Genomic DNA, 5942 nt, shown 5'->3' with positions numbered 1-5942 from the left:
ACATTAATGTATAGGTAACCATAAAAGCCAAAACATTATCTAGCTGGATTTTTGAAAACGTACCTAATTAAAATAGACCTATTCGGCTAACTCAATGTTGTACCCAATTCAAATCTCCCGGGGCTAAGATTCTTTGTGTATTGTATTTGCATCATAATGTGGCATTCTCATTTAAATGTATGGAAATTTCTGAAACAAAAAGTTTTATTCCCAAAGGGTTTGAATTGGGTACAACATTGAGTTAGCCGAATAGGTCTATTGCAGTCAGTCTCGAGAGAAAAGGTAAAGGAAAAAATAGAAAGAGCTAGGAGAAAGAAAGGAGGAGAAGTAAAAAAGCAATGGCTGCAATCTTAGTTTTTATGTTGACTTCTCTGGAAATAGTTTTTCAAGGAAAAAAATTCGAGGGGAGAACTCTATTTTGGCTGAGACATTATTCAAGAATACAGCTAGATATATATTTTTCTTACCCTTGTGACTGACAGAAGTCTAATGGAAAAGGATATATTGTAAAAGCTAATAATCAAGCAAGGCTTTCATTTTCCAGATTTAAGGCCTTGACTAAATTTGCTGTAATTTACAGCTAACAACTCATTCTAGTACTTTGTAATTAAGCGCCGTGTTGTTTTGGGGTTCCTTGAAAGTAGCATGGGCATCCTATGCAATAGCCAATATGTTTAATATTTATTCTTTTTGAAAAAAGAAAGACTTTCTTTATCCCTGAAAACGAGGTACAGTTGAACCTTGATTATCCTGACTTGTTGGGACTTGAGTAAATAGTCCGGATAATCAAAAATATGAATTTTAATGAGACAAAAATGTAAACATAGGGAATAAAGAAAACAAAATTGTGAATTAGCTCTCACTTGATTTATGTATGGACTGTAAGTATCATATATTTTCAATCCTTCGCTTATCTCGACGCTGTCGGTGAATTTCAGGATCTTCTCTTTGTTTTTCGTATGCACGAGATCTTCTGCTCGCTGATTTTAACCTTGAGTGCTACATTAATTTTGTTCATTTTTTGCCTTTCTCCAAAAGTGAAATAATCGTTTGCTTATCCTTAATTGAGAGAACAGACTGCTTTAGTTGTGTAGACGTAGCTGTGATTTAAGTTTACGATCGATTGGTCTTGTGTTAACATAAGCAACACAGAATCAAGCATGACATTTAATTTTCTTAGCAACACAACAACTGAGCCAATCAGAATTCAGCTGAATGCATCAGAATAATGGTTTATCTCATGCTTCTCTTGCTTTTTCAAAGTGAAACATGGATTAAAACAGTGTTTCAAACACACGTTTGGAAGGATAATTGAACTTTTAATTGTTTCCGTTTTTCAAGATCACATCTTATTAATATTCATGAAAAAAAACGGGACCAAGGAAACAAGTCTGGATAATTGAAAAGTCCGGATATCTGAGGTCCGGATAATCGAGGTTGGACTGTAGCAGGTATTATTTTTTCTCTAAGTTTTCCATAAAAGTAACAAACACATTTTGTGCATTTTTTGTTTGAACAGATAATGGCAAATAGTGTGGGTGTCCTGTGTTAAACGCTCAAAACGCCTCATGCTTAATTTTGACATGTTCCACTGAACGGATTTTGGCAGATTTTTATTATGTTGCTAGATATAGGCGTATGGTATTGAAATCAATTCTGTTGCAATTAGGTTGATGTTGAGCCTAAAAAATGTCTAGATTGCTAAAAAAAGGTTTCCAAAAAAAAATTAAATACTAAAATCTGAGAGAGATGTTTTCAGGGGGCTCAAAAAGAAAAAATCTGAGTACTCCCAACAGCAATGGTGAGTAGTGCAGATGCTCTACCTTAAACACCAGTAGTTACATGTAGGTAGGCTATAAATTGACCTGTTTTGGTACCTCACATTATTATACAGTAGTTTAACACCTAAGTTGTTAAGAACACATATAATTCTACGTCGCCATTATGTCAATCAGGGGTCATGTGAGATTGCGCGACCTGCCAGCTCAGCTCAATGCATTCTTACTCAGTGAAGAATTTGGTGGTTTTATTTGATCTCTCTGCCTGTGTTAGAAATTGGGAAGTGTTCCATGCCAACAGATGTTGTAACATAAGAGTGGAAGACATTTTTGGAAGTTGAAAGTCACACGTGGTCTATATTGTTGAAATCACCAAAGAACCACTAGCAGTGGTATAGTAACTAGATTTAGGAGACATGGCGAGAAATCCTGAAGTCTTGTCTCTAGAGCCAGACATTGGCAGCAGATTTGAAGATTATCATTCTTGTACTTTCTTTGAAGCTTTTTTATCCAAGTAAAGTTTTGCTCAACACCCTATCAGAGAACATATCCCTATTCCTCTATGGTTTTGCTGTTTGAATTTTCTGCATGTGGCATCATTTTTCATGGAGCTAAATCAGTGTTTATTGGTAATTTAACTCATTCACCCCTGAACTGGTGGTAACTATATCTACTTGCAGATCCATGTCCCTTGCTTAGCTTGTGATTTCATCTGCTTTAAAGGTCATCTAACTTGTGCACAAGGGAAGAGTTTTTTAAAACCATACTAGAAGGAGCACATTTCAGTCAAACAGGCGAGAGAACAACACAAAAATACCATATAAACTTGACCTGAAAATTCCAATGAAATTGTTGTTCGATGTACTACCTGCCTGCACTTCCTGCTTTTCTAACCCTATAATCCTTAAAGTTTTCCCAAAATCCTTTCCAACCAAAATGAAGCCTTGTAAATTCCCAGGAGAAAAAAAAGGAAAGAAGAAGGGAGGAGAGAAAGGAAAGGTAAAAGTCATGGAGGCAGTCTCACTTTTAAACCTAAAAATTCTGGAACTTTGGAAGCTATAATGTTTAAAGCATCAGAGACAGAAGGCCGTGAATTGCTTGACTTATTTGAAGAACTTTGTGGGACGTTTTGGTTCTTTTTTGCCAGATAATGACCAAAAGTGTTTGCTTGCGTTATGAAATTTCCGTACATTTGTGCCAACCTTTACAGTCGATATAAATTCACAGTACTTTGTATCCTAGTAAAACTTTTTCCTGTTGTCAGTCAATCTGAATAAGAAGTAGGGAATATGTTCATGAAAAATGATGCCACTAACCTGATATTTGTGTGTTCTACTACAATTAAATTTAAGAGATTCAGATAAATGCATTTGTAGTCTTAACAGCAGTTACCAGTACCAATACACGCCCTTGAAAAGTTTTTTTCTCTTTTGTGAAACCTGAGTTTTTGTGGATGTCAGTCAACTGTTTCTATGGTTTTGACTTATGCCCTCTGACAGATAAGGTTCTCACATTGTTTTCCTACAAGAATAATTTCGAATAACAAAGGAATTTTCAATTTCCATTGAGATGGATAATACAGTTAAAACTACATGGTCTCTGCGGGCCCATGAGTGAAATAGCTAGAATACTTTCTGTAGTAAATGCAAACATTTTCAGGTTGTTTGTTTGGGTTGTGTTTGATTGTATGAAAACAGAAGCTGTGGGCAAACTGCCAAGGAGGAATTAAAAGTGAAAAAAGGTATCATACAGGTAACACAGAGAAAAGAAAAAAATCCTCTGAATAGAGGCTTTCTTCAACAAGTGAACGTTGTGTGAAATTGAAATTTGTAAGCTGCTAACAACTTGTCACTCGCTTCATGCTATCAAATAGAATTCAGAACTAGTTAAAACTCTATCTTGACAAGTTGCAAGTGTTCACTGAGTAAGGTTATGAAATATGGCTGTAATTTACAGTGTGCAAAGATTTATTTTCAAACTTGCTAAGTTGGCAGCAAATTATAATATCAGCGAAATTCAGAAGGCCTCATTGGAAAAATATCCTCGCTAATCTTTGCTTTTCAAGCAGAAACTATGAGAGAGGCATGCGAAAAAGCCATGGAAACCATTGATTGATGTGCGCAAAAAACCAGGTTTCAATCAAACAAAGAATGTTTTGTTGAGAGCATGTGTTATTGGTAACCACTGTGATTTTACACATGTATTTAGGGTTGATGATGAGTGGAACTTTACTTGGATGTTCAATCTGCTATTTATACAACTGGGCTGGTTGCATAGGTATTAACAGCGTGTTACTGCTAATTTCATCTAACATTTTGCATTCAAGGTAAACAAAAAATCTCTTTCCACGATGTTTGGTGCCAGTGAAAAATGGTGTCAAGTGTTAATTTTTGCGATTAATTTCTAGCCATTATGGTTTCCATAGCAACAGTGCATTGAACTTGTAAAAAAGTACTGTTTTAAAGTTCAAATCTCAATTAGGATCGAACTTTGAAGTGATATAAGTGCTTGAGTCAAACGTCTGTTTCCTTTCTGTGGCAATGACAACATTTTCTGCAATTTCTACAAATAAGAAATTCACTGAGGCCAACTATTTTGGTACATGCCATTGAAAAAGTCGAAGAGAAAATAAGCTTGAGATTCCGGTCTCTGTTGACATATTTACCATGAAAAGACAAAGGATAACTGTAGTAATTGGTTTTTCCAATAAAAAAATTAGGAAGTCTTGGAAAAATGCCTAGAAGTTGTTGTAATAGTTGTTGTCGTTGCTGATTCTCAGAGGTAATGTAGGCAAACAACATCTCAAAATTTATATTTGTTAGACTTTGATGAAATCTGACAATCTAATTCATTTAGGGTACATTGACATCACATGCACTGTTCATTTAATGGTCATACATGTATGTTGTTGCCATAGTGACTACCACTGTTTTCAAATTGAGCAAGAAAATTGGTAAAGATACTTACCTTGGTTTGTGAGACTGTCACATCAGTTAAGCATTTTTAAACATTGTATCAATGCTTGTGCAACCAGCCCTAGATTTAGCGGATGGGTATTCGTTTACTTGATATCTCTGTTTTGTGTGGATAAGTGTCCCAAACATCATTTTGATTGTGATAGTTTTTGACCCACTTTGATTCAGCGTCCAAGTTACCTGAACTGTTTTAGCTCAAGCTGACTGAACTATGGGACGAGGATTTAATTTGGGAAAGAATTTCCATTGTGGTAGCATTACTGACTAAAAACTGAAAAAGAAACTTAAAATTTATATTCATACATTTTTTGGAAGAGATTTTGAGAAAGAAAATTAAAACTTTGGTTATAGGAACTAGGATATACTGACTGATCACTCCCCAGCACTATGATGGCAATGTCTCTAGAAGAAAAAATGAAATTAGAAATAATGTTTGGTGATTTCGGTGCGAAAATGACATCATTCCGAGAACGTTTTGATGTATAAAATTGTCAAAACTGAGCAGTTTCTCTTAGGCTAGAAGAAAAGCTTTACTGTGCTAGATTTTTCCCTGGCTTTCTTTTCAAGTGATTACAGCTTATATTTTGAGCACTTAAAATGGAAGGCTTTTTTTCATTTATTATTCTTTGTGCTTTCGGTTTATTGAAGGGTCAAAAATTATCATAATCAAAATACACCGATTCCAGAAATAACAGGAAGTTGCAGGTAAGTGAGGCTTAACAGGCCTTGAATGAAAGAAAAATGTACAATGAAGAATGCAGAAAAAAGGGAACATTTAAAGCTCCTTTAGCGCAGCAAATTAGTTACGAAGAAAACAAGTCATTTGTCACCAATGTTGTGCAGCTTCAAACTGTAGTAAGCAAGTGAATGGCAAAACAGTTTGCGGCTCTACAGCATTGTGACCACCTTTTCCTCACTATGTGATATTTGTCGGTATCCCTATTTCTGCTTTCGGTCATTCATTTTGCTTTTTCTAGGACTATAAAGCCACACTTACTTGCAGTTTCTAATACTGGTATTATGCTGTTGGTTGTACATGTAGCTACATGTAAACTTGAGTGGACCAACTGCTGAAAAGATATAATATTAACTGGGCATCAAATTTAGCTGTTTTTCTTTTCATTAGAGATTTGACGGCTTGTTATGTGAACTTTCAAGCTTGTTGTGCGTTGTTTGTTAGTGAAGTTGC

Source organism: Porites lutea, chromosome 11, assembly GCF_958299795.1.
Source record: "Porites lutea chromosome 11, jaPorLute2.1, whole genome shotgun sequence".
Classification (NCBI taxonomy): Eukaryota; Metazoa; Cnidaria; class Anthozoa; order Scleractinia; family Poritidae; genus Porites; species Porites lutea.
Note: the sequence above shows the minus strand (reverse complement) of the source record.